We start from the raw sequence: 20,529 nt of genomic DNA on the forward strand, positions 1-20,529 counted from the left end.
TTGCTTCACTGGTTTTCGACTACTGAGGCTGTGGGCCTGCTGATCAGACCCCCAGCCTGCTGTTCTCTCACTAAATTAATGACACATGTGCTATAGGCACATACCAATTGGAAATGGACTCCTTGTCAGCCCCTGTAGAATGCACTATAGGTGCACAGGGCACAGGAGCCACTAAGGCCTACCAGGGGCTGCAGCATATCTTTTGCCACCCCTGGCTGGTTCTTAAATTGACACAACTGGCTGATCACTCAGCTGGGGTAAGGTGGTGTACACACCCCTTGCTTAGATATAGTATACCTATGTCTAAACCTATATCTGGACACATGTAAACCTGTGAGCCACTCCTATAGACAGGCCTCACCAATCCTGGAGGCTGGGTGCTTGGTTTTTATGTGAGATGGAGCTCTAGCATGAGCTGAGCCTGTCTGCAGCCGTCGGGAACAAATCCCTAAGCTGTTTCAGGATAATGCCATACCATATACTATTAAGTGCCTTATAATCCTCGCGGTTATTTAGCAACTCTGGTTTGGCTTTATCAAAACATGTCGTGTAAGGTGTCATACGCTTTGGAATACCATCCCCTCGCCAGTTCTGGCGACGGGGATGGCATTCCACCCCTCTAGAGGGGTAAGACATGTTACTTCACTTTAATGCGGTTGATTTCTCCAAAGGCCTTAAGATCCACAAAATGGATGCCTCTGCCACAGACAAATGTCTGGACCCCTGGAGCTGACCGAAACCCAGTCAAGGGGGTCCTGGACAAAGGGTTTCCTGTCACAGGAGGGTGTCACCGCCCTCCAGACAGGAGATAGTGTATTGTAGCAGGGAGGTTTGAAAGAAACCAGACACTGCCTGGGGCGCACAAGGCTGCCCCTTGCATAATCCGGCCAAACCGGTTCTGGGGCACTCCAGCCCTCGTGCCAGGGCGGCCTGGATCAAAGGAAGGGGGTGTATCCACCCACTTCCTGGGTCCCACCCATAGGAGGGGACCTAGCAGGTAATCACGCCCACCAGATTCGAATAAGAGTGGGAGCAGTGCCAATGCACATCAGATTTCCTGGAAGAAACATTTGAAACGATATTCTGGACCCTTCGCCCTCCATCTCAACGTGGAAGCCCGAAGAATCTCCCTTGTGGTCAAGGAGTGACCACCCTGCAGCAGCAGGCACCATCCAGCCCTCGACGTCTACTTAGTTGCAGTTCCCGCCGGAACTCGAGCGACTGAGATCGACGAGATCAAGCCTGCCCAGCTTCTAACAGCCCGATCCACAGTCCCTGCAAAGCTGAGACCCGTGGAGGCGACCGGAAGCGTGGGGCACGCCATCTTGAAGTGACCACGAGACGCTGACCGTGCAGCCCACGAGTGACCCTCGAAGCTGTACACCGGGGTTTGAGAAGCCCCCACCCTGAGCTACTCCTGAGCCGAAGTTCAGCCCTCCACACTCGACGAGTGCTGCGTGGGGCCCTTTGGCACGATTTGGCTCAACGCGTTGGCCCGGTCACTTGCCAGCTGGCTTGTGGTCCCTGTGCCGACGAACTACAAAAGAAGACTCGTGATTCTGGTTGCTCCAGATCCACACCAGCTCCCCTGAAAGGGAGCCCCGACTCTGACCTTCCTGGTCCGAGTAAGACGCCATCTTCCAATCCCGCGTGGATTGCTCTTACCAAGGCTTGTTTGCTCCAAACCGGAAGCCGACTGCACCGACGGTGAGAGCCTGCGTGGGACAGATCGTGACCTGCTCCTGGACGTCGCAGATGCCCCAGAGCCCACGTGACAGCGAAGAGAAGCGCCTCGACGACCACCTGATTGCGCCCGACATTGCCTGGTTCCGTCCTGGTTCCACCCTGGTCACTGCTGAGTGACCCAGACTCTGTCCCCTCTGCTTTCAGGTACTCTACAACTTGAGTCCACCCTTGGACTCCACCGGACACTTCGTCTTCACCCTGCCTGCAGCCCTTTCAGCTTCAAGCACCAAGAGCCTGCGTGTCAAAACCCGACGCCACTTCGACCCTGTGCACCCACTTCCTGTGGGTGAGGTAACTTTGCTCCGCCGGTGTTCCCACACTGGTGCACACCTCTAGGGTCTGTGTGTTAAGTTTTGTTCCTCTAGGTTCAGCGGAAGTGTCCTTAAACTTTAACTATTTGACTTTTACGCACCATTGGTTAACATTGGTGCATGCGTGCGCTTTCCGCACATCTCCCGAATCCCGAGGGCCATTCCCGACTTCAGCATTGCTTGTCCTGACTGCTCCCAGCGATTCCCTAGGCCCTAGGCCTAACCACTGTTCGAGTGGCCTCTCTTATACCACTTGTTTAGTATATGGTTTGAGTGGCCCCCTGCCCTCATCCATAATTGTGCAACTTTGTATGTTTAAACAGTGCTTTTGATTTAACGCTTGTGCCCCTTTATTCATAAAGAATACTGGGGATTGTTTTTAATAATAAACACATATATTTTTATAATATATACTTGTGTGGTGTCCTTTCATTTGGTATTACAGGATTGTATGTGGTAAAACAGCTCGCTTAACACGACCTCTTAAGTTAAGCCTTTAGGCTGCTTAGTCCATGCTACCACTAGGATAGCTTGTCTAATAAGGTTGACTTACAACCAGACACCATAAGGGGATTGTTTGGTCAGGTAGTAGGTGGTTCCAGAATTGGAAACATCCCCTACCAGGCCAACTTCTCACATTGGTGAGCAGCGGTGCGGATTTGAGCTTGCTGTTGTTTTACCATTGCAATCTTTATATCAAATTGAAAGATCACATCAAGTACCTCTAGGTACATATAAAATCAAAAGCTTAGCATATTAAGTTCTACTGAACTTAGTAGTTGTAGGTTGAAGGGAGTAGCACACCCCTGACTACAACTCACTAGCAAGGTCCAGTAGGAAAACACTTAGTGTAGGTAAGTGCACCACTTACACCTCACTAGTAACCATGTCTGACACAGGAAAGGCCTCAGGGTCTAGTCCTGTGACAGTTGACCCTACCCAGGCAACTTCTGGATATGACAAACTAACCCGCAGAGACTTGATTGTCTTGTGCAAAGCAAGAGGGTTAAAAAGGGGCAGAAGCCCCACCTGCCTAATCCTGGTAGAACTCCTAGAACAGGATGACTTAGAGAAGGCAAAAGCAGCTTCCCTAGATACAGGAACTGGAGGGAACCCCCCTGCAGTTGATCCCCCTGAAGAGGAGGATGATGATGACTTGGATGAGGACTCAGAGGTTGAGGACTTAGAAGTACAGGATCAGGGTAGCCAGGTTCCAGTTGGTAGGCTTAGCCAGGCCAACTTGGACCTACTGGGGAATGGAGAGGGCCAGCACCTCCCCAGAACCCAACATGTGATTCTCCCAGGCAACAGAAGAGTGAGATCTCCCTCAGGGGACTCTCATCTTTCTAGTGCCTCCAGAGAATCAGAGAGAGGCATGAGTGCTTCTCAGAAAGCTGAGCATAGGGCTAGAATGAGGGCTGTCAGACTCCAGATAGAGAGAGAGGAGGTAGCCCTGAGTCAAGCTAAGCTTACCTTAGCTCAAGCTAAACTTGCCTTGGCAAGAGAGCAGAAATTAAGTGGCTTAGATGTCACTGGTGGCAGCAATTTTCCAAGAGAAAAAGACAGGGCCTATGATAATAGAAACCTGACCAAAATTGTGCCCCCCTTTAAAGAAGGGGATGACATCCACAAATGGATGACTGCTCTTGAGAGAGCCTGCATGGTACAGCAGGTTCCTGAGAATCAGTGGGCTGCAATTTTGTGGTACTCCTTTTCTGAGAAAGGGAGGGACAGGCTCCTCACAGTTAGACCTGAGGATGCCAAAAACTACTCTGTTTTGAAGAGTGCTCTCATTGAAGGGTATGGCCTAACCACTGAGCAATACAGGTTGTTGTTCAGAGACACCCAGAAAGCACAGACTCAAGACTGGACTGATTTTGTGGAGTGTGCCACTAAGGCTTTGGAGGGTTGGTTACAGGGAAGTAAAGTTTCAGACTATACAGGATTGTACAATCTTATGATGAGAGAACAGATCCTTAATAACTGTACAAACCAGCTGTTGCATCAATACCTTATTGACTCTGATCTGACCTCTCCCCAAGAATTGGGGAAGAAGGCAGACAAATGGGTCAGAACAAGGATTAAGCAGAAACCCCAGAACCAAGGTGGTGACCAGAAGAAAACAGACCAGAAGGGTGGTAATCAGAATCAGAAAGATAAAGAAAAAGACCAGAAGTCTTCAGGCCCCCAAACTAATAGTAAGGAGGGTGGTTCCCAAAATGGTAACAAGAAGAAGAAGAACAAAGGTCCAAAGACACCTTGGTGTAATACCTGCAAATCAGTTTCACACTGGGGCAGTGAGTGCACCAAGGCAAATCCAGTTCCCACCACTACAGCTCCTTGTAGGAGAGTAGGGTCTGCTATCCTATGGTCACCCCAAATTTTTGCTTTTTGCTTCACTGGTTTTCGACTACTGAGGCTGTGGGCCTGCTGATCAGACCCCCAGCCTGCTGTTCTCTCACTAAATTAATGACACATGTGCTATAGGCACATACCAATTGGAAATGGACTCCTTGTCAGCCCCTGTAGAATGCACTATAGGTGCACAGGGCACAGGAGCCACTAAGGCCTACCAGGGGCTGCAGCATATCTTTTGCCACCCCTGGCTGGTTCTTAAATTGACACAACTGGCTGATCACTCAGCTGGGGTAAGGTGGTGTACACACCCCTTGCTTAGATATAGTATACCTATGTCTAAACCTATATCTGGACACATGTAAACCTGTGAGCCACTCCTATAGACAGGCCTCACCAATCCTGGAGGCTGGGTGCTTGGTTTTTATGTGAGATGGAGCTCTAGCATGAGCTGAGCCTGTCTGCAGCCGTCGGGAACAAATCCCTAAGCTGTTTCAGGATAATGCCATACCATATACTATTAAGTGCCTTATAATCCTCGCGGTTATTTAGCAACTCTGGTTTGGCTTTATCAAAACATGTCGTGTAAGGTGTCATACGCTTTGGAATACCATCCCCTCGCCAGTTCTGGCGACGGGGATGGCATTCCACCCCTCTAGAGGGGTAAGACATGTTACTTCACTTTAATGCGGTTGATTTCTCCAAAGGCCTTAAGATCCACAAAATGGATGCCTCTGCCACAGACAAATGTCTGGACCCCTGGAGCTGACCGAAACCCAGTCAAGGGGGTCCTGGACAAAGGGTTTCCTGTCACAGGAGGGTGTCACCGCCCTCCAGACAGGAGATAGTGTATTGTAGCAGGGAGGTTTGAAAGAAACCAGACACTGCCTGGGGCGCACAAGGCTGCCCCTTGCATAATCCGGCCAAACCGGTTCTGGGGCACTCCAGCCCTCGTGCCAGGGCGGCCTGGATCAAAGGAAGGGGGTGTATCCACCCACTTCCTGGGTCCCACCCATAGGAGGGGACCTAGCAGGTAATCACGCCCACCAGATTCGAATAAGAGTGGGAGCAGTGCCAATGCACATCAGATTTCCTGGAAGAAACATTTGAAACGATATTCTGGACCCTTCGCCCTCCATCTCAACGTGGAAGCCCGAAGAATCTCCCTTGTGGTCAAGGAGTGACCACCCTGCAGCAGCAGGCACCATCCAGCCCTCGACGTCTACTTGGTTGCAGTTCCCGCCGGAACTCGAGCGACTGAGATCGACGAGATCAAGCCTGCCCAGCTTCTAACAGCCCGATCCACAGTCCCTGCAAAGCTGAGACCCGTGGAGGCGACCGGAAGCGTGGGGCACGCCATCTTGAAGTGACCACGAGACGCTGACCGTGCAGCCCACGAGTGACCCTCGAAGCTGTACACCGGGGTTTGAGAAGCCCCCACCCTGAGCTACTCCGGAGCCGAAGTTCAGCCCTCCACACTCGACGAGTGCTGCGTGGGGCCCTTTGGCACGATTTGGCTCAACGCGTTGGCCCGGTCACTTGCCAGCTGGCTTGTGGTCCCTGTGCCGACGAACTACAAAAGAAGACTCGTGATTCTGGTTGCTCCAGATCCACACCAGCTCCCCTGAAAGGGAGCCCCGACTCTGACCTTCCTGGTCCGAGTGAGACGCCATCTTCCAATCCCGCGTGGATTGCTCTTACCAAGGCTTGTTTGCTCCAAACCGGAAGCCGACTGCACCGACGGTGAGAGCCTGCGTGGGACAGATCGTGACCTGCTCCTGGACGTCGCAGATGCCCCAGAGCCCACGTGACAGCGAAGAGAAGCGCCTCGACGACCACCTGATTGCGCCCGACATTGCCTGGTTCCGTCCTGGTTCCACCCTGGTCACTGCTGAGTGACCCAGACTCTGTCCCCTCTGCTTTCAGGTACTCTACAACTTGAGTCCACTCTTGGACTCCACCGGACACTTCGTCTTCACCCTGCCTGCAGCCCTTTCAGCTTCAAGCACCAAGAGCCTGCGTGTCAAAACCCGACGCCACTTCGACCCTGTGCACCCACTTCCTGTGGGTGAGGTAACTTTGCTCCGCCGGTGTTCCCACACTGGTGCACACCTCTAGGGTCTGTGTGTTAAGTTTTGTTCCTCTAGGTTCAGCGGAAGTGTCCTAAAACTTTAACTATTTGACTTTTACGCACCATTGGTTAACATTGGTGCATGCGTGCGCTTTCCGCACATCTCCCGAATCCCGAGGGCCATTCCCGACTTCAGCATTGCTTGTCCTGACTGCTCCCAGCGATTCCCTAGGCCCTAGGCCTAACCACTGTTCGAGTGGCCTCTCTTATACCACTTGTTTAGTATATGGTTTGAGTGGCCCCCTGCCCTCATCCATAATTGTGCAACTTGTATGTTTAAACAGTGCTTTTGATTTAACGCTTGTGCCCCTTTATTCATAAAGAATACGGGGGATTGTTTTTAGTAATAAACACATATATTTTTATAATATATACTTGTGTGGTGTCCTTTCATTTGGTATTACAGGATTGTATGTGGTAAAACAGCTCGCTTAACACGACCTCTTAAGTTAAGCCTTTAGGCTGCTTAGTCCATGCTACCACTAGGATAGCTTGTCTAATAAGGTTGACTTACAACCAGACACCATAAGGGGATTGTTTGGTCAGGTAGTAGGTGGTTCCAGAATTGGAAACATCCCCTACCAGGCCAACTTCTCACATTGGTGGCAGCGGTGGGATTTGAGCTTGCTGTTGTTTTACCATTGCAATCTTTATATCAAATTGAAAGATCACATCAAGTACCTCTAGGTACATATAAAATCAAAAGCTTAGCATATTAAGTTCTACTGAACTTAGTAGTTGTAGGTTGAAGGGAGTAGCACACCCCTGACTACAACTCACTAGCAAGGTCCAGTAGGAAAACACTTAGTGTAGGTAAGTGCACCACTTACACCTCACTAGTAACCATGTCTGACACAGGAAAGGCCTCAGGGTCTAGTCCTGTGACAGTTGACCCTACCCAGGCAACTTCTGGATATGACAAACTAACCCGCAGAGACTTGATTGTCTTGTGCAAAGCAAGAGGGTTAAAAAGGGGCAGAAGCCCCACCTGCCTAATCCTGATAGAACTCCTAGAACAGGATGACTTAGAGAGGGCAAAAGCAGCTTCCCTAGATACAGGAACTGGAGGGAACCCCCCTGCAGTTGATCCCCCTGAAGAGGAGGATGATGATGACTTGGATGAGGACTCAGAGGTTGAGGACTTAGAAGTACAGGATCAGGGTAGCCAGGTTCCAGTTGGTAGGCTTAGCCAGGCCAACTTGGACCTACTGGGGAATGGAGAGGGCCAGCACCTCCCCAGAACCCAACATGTGATTCTCCCAGGCAACAGAAGAGTGAGATCTCCCTCAGGGGACTCTCATCTTTCTAGTGCCTCCAGAGAATCAGAGAGAGGCATGAGTGCTTCTCAGAAAGCTGAGCATAGGGCTAGAATGAGGGCTGTCAGACTCCAGATAGAGAGAGAGGAGGTAGCCCTGAGTCAAGCTAAGCTTACCTTAGCTCAAGCTAAACTTGCCTTGGCAAGAGAGCAGAAATTAAGTGGCTTAGATGTCACTGGTGGCAGCAATTTTCCAAGAGAAAAAGACAGGGCCTATGATAATAGAAACCTGACCAAAATTGTGCCCCCCTTTAAAGAAGGGGATGACATCCACAAATGGATGACTGCTCTTGAGAGAGCCTGCATGGTACAGCAGGTTCCTGAGAATCAGTGGGCTGCAATTTTGTGGTACTCCTTTTCTGAGAAAGGGAGGGACAGGCTCCTCACAGTTAGACCTGAGGATGCCAAAAACTACTCTGTTTTGAAGAGTGCTCTCATTGAAGGGTATGGCCTAACCACTGAGCAATACAGGTTGTTGTTCAGAGACACCCAGAAAGCACAGACTCAAGACTGGACTGATTTTGTGGAGTGTGCCACTAAGGCTTTGGAGGGTTGGTTACAGGGAAGTAAAGTTTCAGACTATACAGGATTGTACAATCTTATGATGAGAGAACAGATCCTTAATAACTGTACAAACCAGCTGTTGCATCAATACCTTATTGACTCTGATCTGACCTCTCCCCAAGAATTGGGAAAGAAGGCAGACAAATGGGTCAGAACAAGGATTAAGCAGAAACCCCAGAACCAAGGTGGTGACCAGAAGAAAACAGACCAGAAGGGTGGTAATCAGAATCAGAAAGATAAAGAAAAAGACCAGAAGTCTTCAGGCCCCCAAACTAATAGTAAGGAGGGTGGTTCCCAAAATGGTAACAAGAAGAAGAAGAACAAAGGTCCAAAGACACCTTGGTGCAATACCTGCAAATCAGTTTCACACTGGGGCAGTGAGTGCACCAAGGCAAATCCAGTTCCCACCACTACAGCTCCTAAAGCAACTACAACCCCAAGTACAGTAAGCAGTGGTGGAACACAGTCCAAGGGTGTAGCTGGGTTGACCCTGGGTATTGAAGTAGGATCTGGCCTAGTCAGAGTCCCTACACAGGCAGTTCTCCTGTATGATGTGGACATTGAGTTGCCCACTGCAGTAAGCCCCACTAACCTGGGCAAATACAGGCAGACTCCCTTAATAAATGAGAAACTGGCTCAAGCTTACAGGGACACATGTGCTAGTGTCACCATGGTGACCCCTGGCTTTGTGGACCCTGGACAGATTGTACTAGGAGAGAGCTACCTAGTAACCAATGCAAGCAACTCCACTACCTCCCATAGTGTGGCAGTTGTGAACTTCTCCTGGGGAGGGGTTGATGGCCTAAAGAAAGTTGTGGTGAGTGCAGACCTACCAGTAGACTGTCTGTTAGGCAATGACCTTGAAAGCTCAGCATGGTCAGAAGTGGAGTACAGGACTCATGCAGAAATGCTAGGGATTTCAGAGCATGTCCTTGCCATGACAAGGGCTCAGGCTAAGAAGTGCCTTCCTGAACCAGTGGTGGATCTTGAGACAATAGACCAGCCACAACCCAAGAGAAGGAGCAAGAGAGGAAAGGCCTCGCCTTCCACCTTGCCCCAGGTTGAGGATCAGGTTTCAGAGGAAACTGATTCTGCAGTCCAAGAGGAGACTGTCTCTGAGGAGCTTGAACCTGACCAGGTTGAGTTTCTGGGGACAGGGGGACCCTCAAGGGCAGACCTGAGGCAGGCTCAATTAGATTGCCCTTCCCTTGAACCCCTCAGACAGCAGGCTGCTGCTGAGGCTGCTGGGGATGCCCAAGGTACCCATACAGTGTATTGGGATGAGGGACTCCTTTACTCAGAGGCTAGAACCCCCAAGCCTGGCATGACCAGGAGGTTGGTGATACCTCTGCAGTTTAGGGGATTCCTCCTTACCTTGGCCCATGATATTCCCCTTGCAGGACACTTAGGCCAGAACAAGACGTGGGACAGGCTTGTTCCACACTTTCACTGGCCTCACATGTCAGAGGATGTCAAGGAGTTTTGTCGCTCCTGTGTCACTTGCCAAGCCAGTGGTAAGTCAGGTGGCACAACAAAGGCCCCCCTAATACCACTACCTGTGGTGGGGGTCCCCTTTGAGAGAGTTGGAATTGATATTGTGGGTCCAATGGACCCCCAAACAGCATCTGGGAACAGATTCATACTGGTGGTAGTGGATCATGCCACCAGGTACCCAGAGGCTATTCCCCTAAGGACCACCACAGCACCTGTGGTGGCAAAAGCCCTCATTGCAGTTTTCTCAAGAGTGGGCTTTCCTAAGGAGGTACTATCAGATAGAGGGACAAATTTTATGTCCAGCTATCTAAAAGCAATGTGGAAGGAATGTGGGGTAAACTACAAGTTTACCACCCCATATCATCCACAATGCAATGGGCTTGTGGAGAGATTTAACAAGACCCTTAAAGGCATGATAAAAGGATTACCAGAGAAGCTCAGGCGGAAATGGGACATTCTTTTACCCTGCCTGCTCTTTGCTTACAGAGAGGTCCCACAGAAGGGGGTTGGCTACAGCCCTTTTGAACTTTTGTTTGGCCACCCTGTGAGAGGTCCATTGTGTTTGGTGAAGGAAGGATGGGAGTTACCTCTCAAAAAGCCCAAACTAGACATAGTGGATTATGTACTTGGTCTCCGCTCCAGGATGGCTGAGTACATGGAAAGAGCATCCAAAAACCTGGAGGCCAGCCAAGAATTGCAGAAAGCTTGGCATGACCAAAAGGCTGTACTGGTAGAGTTCCAACCAGGACAGAAGGTATGGGTACTGGAGCCAGTGGCTCCAGCAGCACTCCAAGACAAATGGAGTGGACCCTATCCTATTATTGAGAAGAAAGGGGAAGTCACCTACTTGGTAGACTTTGGAACACCCAGGAGCCCTCACAGGGTAATCCATGTGAATCGCTTGAAAGCATTTGTAGACAGGGAGGACATGAGCTTGCTCATGGCCACAGATGGGGAACAGGAGGAAGAGAGTGACCCTCTCCCAGACCTGCTTTCCCAGAACCCTGATGATGGTTCAGTTGATGGAGTAGCCTTGGCAGGCAGCCTCACTGACCAGCAACAGAGGGACTGCAGACAAGTTTTGCAGGCTCACAGGCAAATGTTTTCACTCACACCCAGCCAAACTGACTGGTGTACCCATGTTGTGGACACTGGTGACAGTCTGCCTGTCAAGAATAAGATCTACAGGCAACCTGATCATGTCAGGGATTGCATCAAGGCTGAGGTGCAAAAGATGTTGGAGCTTGGAGTGATTGAGCCATCAGAGAGCCCATGGGCCAGCCCAGTAGTCCTGGTGCCAAAACCTCATACCCAAGATGGTAAGAGAGAAATGAGGTTTTGCGTGGATTACAGGGGTCTCAATGCTGTCACTAGGACAGATGCTCACCCCATTCCAAGAGCAGATGAGCTCATTGACAGATTGGCTTCTGCCAAGTTTCTGAGCACATTTGATCTGACAGCTGGCTACTGGCAAATCAGACTAGCTGAGGAGTCAAAAGCCAAAACAGCATTCTCTACCCCTAGTGGACATTATCAGTTTGTGGTAATGCCCTTTGGTTTGAAGAATGCACCTGCCACTTTCCAAAGGTTGGTGAACCAAGTCCTTACTGGGTTGGATGACTTTTGTGCAGCTTATCTGGATGATATTGCTGTCTTTAGCTCCACCTGGGAGGATCACCTGATCCACCTGAAGAAAGTTTTGGAGGCCCTGCAAAAGGCAGGCCTAACTATCAAGGCCACAAAGTGCCAGATAGGGCAGAGTAAGGTTGTATACCTGGGCCACCTAGTAGGTGGAGGCCAGGTTCAGCCACTGGAAAGCAAAATCCAGGCCATACAGGACTGGGCTCCTCCAGTTACCCAGACACAAGTCAGAGCCTTCTTGGGCCTGACTGGGTATTACAGAAAGTTTGTGAAAAACTATGGGTCTATAGTGACACCATTAAATGACTTGACATCCAAGAAGATGCCAAAAAAGGTTCAGTGGACAGTTAGCTGTCAGAAGGCATTTGAAGACCTGAAGAAGGCCATGTGCTCTGCACCTATCCTAAAGAGTCCTGACTACTCCAAACAGTTCATTGTTCAGACAGATGCTTCTGAGTTGGGGGTGGGAGCTGTACTCTCACAACTTAATCAAGATGGTCAAGACCAGCCAATTGCTTTCATTAGCAGGAGGCTAACCCCAAGAGAAAAACGTTGGTCAGCCATTGAGAGGGAGGCCTTTGCTGTGGTTTGGGCATTAAAGAAGTTGAGGTCCTACTTGTTTGGAACTCACTTCCTGGTGCAAACAGACCATAAGCCCCTCTTATGGCTTAATCAGATGAAGGGTGAAAATCCCAAACTGCTCAGGTGGTCCATTTCCCTACAGGGGATGGACTTTACAGTGGAGCACCGCCCAGGGACTGACCATGGTAATGCAGATGGTCTCTCCAGGTACTTCCACTTAGAACATGAAGACTTATCTGGTCAAGGTTAGTTTAATGTCCCTGCGTTTGGGGGGGGGTTGTGTAGGAGAGTAGGGTCTGCTATCCTATGGTCACCCCAAATTTTTGCTTTTTGCTTCACTGGTTTTCGACTACTGAGGCTGTGGGCCTGCTGATCAGACCCCCAGCCTGCTGTTCTCTCACTAAATTAATGACACATGTGCTATAGGCACATACCAATTGGAAATGGACTCCTTGTCAGCCCCTGTAGAATGCACTATAGGTGCACAGGGCACAGGAGCCACTAAGGCCTACCAGGGGCTGCAGCATATCTTTTGCCACCCCTGGCTGGTTCTTAAATTGACACAACTGGCTGATCACTCAGCTGGGGTAAGGTGGTGTACACACCCCTTGCTTAGATATAGTATACCTATGTCTAAACCTATATCTGGACACATGTAAACCTGTGAGCCACTCCTATAGACAGGCCTCACCAATCCTGGAGGCTGGGTGCTTGGTTTTTATGTGAGATGGAGCTCTAGCATGAGCTGAGCCTGTCTGCAGCCGTCGGGAACAAATCCCTAAGCTGTTTCAGGATAATGCCATACCATATACTATTAAGTGCCTTATAATCCTCGCGGTTATTTAGCAACTCTGGTTTGGCTTTATCAAAACATGTCGTGTAAGGTGTCATACGCTTTGGAATACCATCCCCTCGCCAGTTCTGGCGACGGGGATGGCATTCCACCCCTCTAGAGGGGTAAGACATGTTACTTCACTTTAATGCGGTTGATTTCTCCAAAGGCCTTAAGATCCACAAAATGGATGCCTCTGCCACAGACAAATGTCTGGACCCCTGGAGCTGACCGAAACCCAGTCAAGGGGGTCCTGGACAAAGGGTTTCCTGTCACAGGAGGGTGTCACCGCCCTCCAGACAGGAGATAGTGTATTGTAGCAGGGAGGTTTGAAAGAAACCAGACACTGCCTGGGGCGCACAAGGCTGCCCCTTGCATAATCCGGCCAAACCGGTTCTGGGGCACTCCAGCCCTCGTGCCAGGGCGGCCTGGATCAAAGGAAGGGGGTGTATCCACCCACTTCCTGGGTCCCACCCATAGGAGGGGACCTAGCAGGTAATCACGCCCACCAGATTCGAATAAGAGTGGGAGCAGTGCCAATGCACATCAGATTTCCTGGAAGAAACATTTGAAACGATATTCTGGACCCTTCGCCCTCCATCTCAACGTGGAAGCCCGAAGAATCTCCCTTGTGGTCAAGGAGTGACCACCCTGCAGCAGCAGGCACCATCCAGCCCTCGACGTCTACTTAGTTGCAGTTCCCGCCGGAACTCGAGCGACTGAGATCGACGAGATCAAGCCTGCCCAGCTTCTAACAGCCCGATCCACAGTCCCTGCAAAGCTGAGACCCGTGGAGGCGACCGGAAGCGTGGGGCACGCCATCTTGAAGTGACCACGAGACGCTGACCGTGCAGCCCACGAGTGACCCTCGAAGCTGTACACCGGGGTTTGAGAAGCCCCCACCCTGAGCTACTCCTGAGCCGAAGTTCAGCCCTCCACACTCGACGAGTGCTGCGTGGGGCCCTTTGGCACGATTTGGCTCAACGCGTTGGCCCGGTCACTTGCCAGCTGGCTTGTGGTCCCTGTGCCGACGAACTACAAAAGAAGACTCGTGATTCTGGTTGCTCCAGATCCACACCAGCTCCCCTGAAAGGGAGCCCCGACTCTGACCTTCCTGGTCCGAGTAAGACGCCATCTTCCAATCCCGCGTGGATTGCTCTTACCAAGGCTTGTTTGCTCCAAACCGGAAGCCGACTGCACCGACGGTGAGAGCCTGCGTGGGACAGATCGTGACCTGCTCCTGGACGTCGCAGATGCCCCAGAGCCCACGTGACAGCGAAGAGAAGCACCTCGACGACCACCTGATTGCGCCCGACATTGCCTGGTTCCGTCCTGGTTCCACCCTGGTCACTGCTGAGTGACCCAGACTCTGTCCCCTCTGCTTTCAGGTACTCTACAACTTGAGTCCACCCTTGGACTCCACCGGACACTTCGTCTTCACCCTGCCTGCAGCCCTTTCAGCTTCAAGCACCAAGAGCCTGCGTGTCAAAACCCGACGCCACTTCGACCCTGTGCACCCACTTCCTGTGGGTGAGGTAACTTTGCTCCGCCGGTGTTCCCACACTGGTGCACACCTCTAGGGTCTGTGTGTTAAGTTTTGTTCCTCTAGGTTCAGCGGAAGTGTCCTTAAACTTTAACTATTTGACTTTTACGCACCATTGGTTAACATTGGTGCATGCGTGCGCTTTCCGCACATCTCCCGAATCCCGAGGGCCATTCCCGACTTCAGCATTGCTTGTCCTGACTGCTCCCAGCGATTCCCTAGGCCCTAGGCCTAACCACTGTTCGAGTGGCCTCTCTTATACCACTTGTTTAGTATATGGTTTGAGTGGCCCCCTGCCCTCATCCATAATTGTGCAACTTTGTATGTTTAAACAGTGCTTTTGATTTAACGCTTGTGCCCCTTTATTCATAAAGAATACTGGGGATTGTTTTTAATAATAAACACATATATTTTTATAATATATACTTGTGTGGTGTCCTTTCATTTGGTATTACAGGATTGTATGTGGTAAAACAGCTCGCTTAACACGACCTCTTAAGTTAAGCCTTTAGGCTGCTTAGTCCATGCTACCACTAGGATAGCTTGTCTAATAAGGTTGACTTACAACCAGACACCATAAGGGGATTGTTTGGTCAGGTAGTAGGTGGTTCCAGAATTGGAAACATCCCCTACCAGGCCAACTTCTCACAACCATTCTAGAATGGGTTTCCTGTTCAACCTCAGCCCAGGCTGAGATTTCTAAATCATTACCCAGTAGACAGTCCACAGGCAAGTTTGGTGACACTGCCACTCTCTTTGGGCCAGTGACACCTCCCCAGCTGAGACTTACTACTGCCATGGGATGATTTGTTTGGATGCCATCAATGTTTATTACCTGGTATGTGGCACCAGGTAAAAGTTGCTTAGAGGGGACTATGCCATCAGCCACCATGGTGATGCTAGCCCCTGTGTCTCTAAAAGCTTCAACTCTTAAACCATTGATGATGGGTTCTTGTCTATACTTGCTCAAAGTATTTGGGCAAGCAGAGAAGTTGGCAAACCCCATGCCAGCCTCATAAACAAGATCATTGGGTGATGGGGACCTGGATAGGCCAGGGTCCACCTGATTTCCAAAAGTAAACCCACCCAGATTCCTGGGTGTGCTCCCACTTCCTGGGGGATTACTGCTGACAGTAACAGGAGGTGTTGAAGCTGGCTTTGGAGGTATATTTTCTTTATTGTTATTCTTGGGACAACAGCTGTCTGTTTTGTAATGCCCCACCTGTTTACAGGGATAACAATAGGGTTTTTTCTCAGTTGAAGAAGTGTCTTGGGACCCACCCCCATCCTTGGAGTTTTGGGGCCCTGGGGAAGTCTTTTCTTTACTTTTATCCCCACCCTTATCTTGAGGCTTGGTAGACTCCTTCTTCTGGTTACTGTCCTGATTCTTAGGCCTAATCCTGGTTCTGACCCACTTGTCTGCCTTCTTTCCCAATTCTTGGGGAGAGGTCAGATCAGAGTCCACCAGGTGCTGGTGTAAGAGCTGGTTCTGACAATTACTTAGGATCTGCTCCCTCATAATCAAATTATACAATCCTGTAAAGTCATGTACTTTGCTGCCATGTAGCCAACCCTCCAGAGCCTTAGTTGCACAATCAACAAAATCAGTCCAGTCCTGAGTCTGTGTCTTCTGGGTGTCTCTGAACTTCAACCTGTACTGTTCAGTGGTTAAGCCAAACCCATCTATCAGAACACTCTTCAGGACTTTGTAATTGTTTGCATCCTCATGTCTAACAGTGAGGAGCTTATCTCTCCCTTTCTCTGAAAAGGAGTACCATAAGATTGCTGCCCACTGTTCCTCAGGAACCTGCTGTACCATGCAGGCTCTCTCAAGAGCAGTCATCCATTTGTGGATGTCATCCCCTTCTTTGAAGGGGGGCACAATCTTTGTCAGGTTTCTACTATCATAGGACCTGGGTTTCTCTTTTGGAATATTGCTGCCACCAGTGGCATCTAAGCCACACAATTTCTGCTCTCTTGCCAAGGCAAGTTTAGCTTGAGCTAAGGTGAGTCTAGCTTGACTCAGGGCTACCTCCTCTCTCTCTATCTGGAGTTTGACAGCCCTCATTCTAGCCCTATGCTCAGCTTTCTGAGAAGCAGTCATGCCTCTCTCTGATTCTCTGGAGGCACTAGAAATATGAGAGTCCCCTGAGGGAGATCTCACTCTTCTGTTGCCTGGGAGAATCACATGTTGGGTTCTGGGGAGGTGCTGGCCCTCTCCATTCCCCAGTAGGTCCAAGTTGGCCTGGCTAAGCCTACCAACTGGAACCTGGCTACCCTGATCCTGTACTTCTAAGTCCTCAACCTCTGAGTCCTCATCCAAGTCATCATCATCCTCCTCTTCAGGGGGATCAACTACAGGGGGGTTCCCTGTGTCTAGGGAAGCTGCTTTTGCCTTCTCTAAGTCATCCTGTTCTAGGATTTCTACCAGGATTAGGCAGGTGGGGCTTCTGCCCCTTTTTAACCCTCTTGCTTTGCACAAGGCAATCAAGTCTCTGCGGGTTAGTTTGTCGTATCCAAAAGTTGCCTGGGTAGGGTCAACTGTCACAGGACTAGACCCTGAGGCCTTTCCTGTGTCAGACATGGTTACTAGTGAGGTGTAAGTGGTGCACTTACCTACACTAAGTGTTTTCCTACTGGACCTTGCTAGTGAGTTGTAGTCAGGGGTGTGCTACTCCCTTCAACCTACAACTACTAAGTTCAGTAGAACTTAATATGCTAAGCTTTTGATTTTACATGTACCTAGAGGTACTTGATGTGATCTTTCAATTTGATATAAAGATTGCAAGGGTAAAACAACAGCAAGCTCAAATCCGCACCGCTGCTCACCAATGTGAGAAGTTGGCCTGGTAGGGGATGTTTCCAATTCTGGAACCACCTACTACCTGACCAAACAATCCCCTTATGGTGTCTGGTTGTAAGTCAACCTTATTAGACAAGCTATCCTAGGGGTAGCATGGACTAAGCAGTCTAAAGGCTTAACTTAAGAGGTCGTGTTAAGCGAGCTGTTTTACCACATACAATCCTGTAATACCAAATGAAAGGACACCACACAAGTATATATTATAAAAATATATGTGTTTATTACTAAAAACAATCCCCAGTATTCTTTATGAATAAAGGGGCACAAGCGTTAAATCAAAAAGCACTGTTTAAACATACAAGTTGCACAATTATGGATGAGGGCAGGGGGCCACTCAAACCATATACTAAACAAGTGGTATAAGAGAGGCCACTCGAACAGTGGTTAGGCCTAGGGCCTAGGGAATCGCTGGGAGCAGTCAGGACAAGCAATGCTGAAGTCGGGAATGGCCCTCGGGATTCGGGAGATGTGCGGAAAGCGCACGCATGCACCAATGTTAACCAATGGTGCATAAAAGTCAAATAGTTAAAGTTTAAGGACACTTCCGCTGAACCTAGAGGAACAAAACTTAACACACAGACCCTAGAGGTGTGCACCAGTGTGGGAACACCGGCGGAGCAAAGTTACCTCACCCACAGGAAGTGGGTGCACAGGGTCGAAGTGGCGTCGGGTTTTGACACGCAGGCTCTTGGTGCTTGAAGCTGAAAGGGCTGCAGGCAGGGTGAAGACGAAGTGTCCGGTGGAGTCCAAGGGTGGACTCAAGTTGTAGAGTACCTGAAAGCAGAGGGGACAGAGTCTGGGTCACTCAGCAGTGACCAGGGTGGAACCAGGACGGAACCAGGCAATGTCGGGCGCAATCAGGTGGTCGTCGAGGAGATTCTCTCCGCTGTCACGTGGGCTCTGGGGCATCTGCGACGTCCAGGAGCAGGTCACGATCTGTCCCACGCAGGCTCTCACCGTCGGTGCAGTCGGCTTCAAGTTTGGAGCAAACAAGCCTTGGTAAGAGCAATCCACGCAGGATCGGAAGATTGCTTCTCACTCGGACCAGGAAGGTCAGAGTCGGGGCTCCTTTTCAGGGGAGCTGGTGTGGATCTGGAGCAACCAGATTCACGAGTCTTCTTAGGTAGTTCGTCGGCACAGGGACCACAAGCCAGCTGGCAAGTGACCGGGCCAACGCGTTGAGCCAAATCGTGCCAAAGGGCCCCACGCAACACTCGTCGAGTGTGGAGGGCTGAACTTCGGCTCAGGAGTAGCTCAGGGTGGGGGCTTCTCAAACCCCGGTGTACAGCTTCGAGGGTCACTCGTGGGCTGCACGGACAGCGTCTCGTGGTCACTTCAAGATGGCGTGCCCCACGCTTCCGGTCGCCTCCACGGGTCTCAGCTTTGCAGGGACTGTGGATCGGGCTGTTAGAAGCTGGGCAGGCTTGATCTCGTCGATCTCAGTCGCTCGAGTTCCGGCGGGAACTGCAACTAAGTAGACGTCGAGGGCTGGATGGTGCCTGCTGCTGCAGGGTGGTCACTCCTTGACCACAAGGGAGTTTCTTCGGGCTTCCACGTTGAGATGGAGGGCGAAGGGTCCAGAATATCGTTTCAAATGTTTCTTCCAGGAAATCTGATGTGCATTGGCACTGCTCCCACTCTTATTCGAATCTGGTGGGCGTGATTACCTGCTAGGTCCCCTCCTATGGGTGGGACCCAGGAAGTGGGTGGATACACCCCCTTCCTTTGATCCAGGCCGCCCTGGCACGAGGGCTGGAGTGCCCCAGAACCGGTTTGGCCGGATTATGCAAGGGGCAGCCTTGTGCGCCCCAGGCAGTGTCTGGTTTCTTTCAAACCTCCCTGCTACAATACACTATCTCCTGTCTGGAGGGCGGTGACACCCTCCTGTGACAGGAAACCCTTTGTCCAGGACCCCCTTGACTGGGTTTCGGTCAGCTCCAGGGGTCCAGACATTTGTCTGTGGCAGAGGCATCCATTTTGTGGATCTTAAGGCCTTTGGAGAAATCAACCGCATTAAAGTGAAGTAACATGTCTTACCCCTCTAGAGGGGTGGAATGCCATCCCCGTCGCCAGAACTGGCGAGGGGATGGTATTCCAAAGCGTATGACACCTTACACGACATGTTTTGATAAAGCCAAACCAAAGTTGCTAAATAACCGCGAGGATTATAAGGCACTTAATAGTATATGGTATGGCATTATCCTGAAACAGCTTAGGGATTTGTTCCCGACGGCTGCAGACAGGCTCAGCTCATGCTAGAGCTCCATCTCACATAAAAACCATGCACCCAGCCTCCAGGATTGGTGAGGCCTGTCTATAGGAGTGGCTCACAGGTTTACATGTGTCCAGATATAGGTTTAGACATAGGTATACTATATCTAAGCAAGGGGTGTGTACACCACCTTACCCCAGCTGAGTGATCAGCCAGTTGTGTCAATTTAAGAACCAGCCAGGGGTGGCAAAAGATATGCTGCAGCCCCTGGTAGGCCTTAGTGGCTCCTGTGCCCTGTGCACCTATAGTGCATTCTACAGGGGCTGACAAGGAGTCCATTTCCAATTGGTATGTACCTAGGGTACATGGAATCCATTTTACAGAGAGAGCAGATGGCCTGGGGCCCTGATTAGCAGGGAACCAGGTCAACTAAGTCAAAAAACCAGCTAAACACAGGCAAAAAATCTGGGGTAACCATAGTCAGGTAGCCACCTTCCTACAAGCCCCGACTCTGACCTTCCTGGTCCGAGTGAGAAGCAATCTTCCGATCCTGCGTGGATTGCTCTTACCAAGGCTTGTTTGCTCCAAACCTGAAGCCGACTGCACCGACGGTGAGAGCCTGCGTGGGACAGATCGTGACCTGCTCCTGGACGTCGCAGATGCCCCAGAGCCCACGTGACAGCGGAGAGAAGCTCCTCGACGACCACCTGATTGCGCCCGACATTGCCTGGTTCCGTCCTGGTTCCACCCTGGTCACTGCTGAGTGACCCAGACTCTGTCCCCTCTGCTTTCAGGTACTCTACAACTTGAGTCCACCCTTGGACTCCACCGGACACTTCGTCTTCACCCTGCCTGCAGCCCTTTCAGCTTCAAGCACCAAGAGCCTGCGTGTCAAAACCCGACGCCACTTCGACCCTGTGCACCCACTTCCTGTGGGTGA

Source organism: Lissotriton helveticus (genome assembly GCF_964261635.1).
Source record: "Lissotriton helveticus chromosome 1_1 unlocalized genomic scaffold, aLisHel1.1 SUPER_1_unloc_60, whole genome shotgun sequence".
NCBI lineage: Eukaryota > Metazoa > Chordata > Amphibia > Caudata > Salamandridae > Lissotriton > Lissotriton helveticus.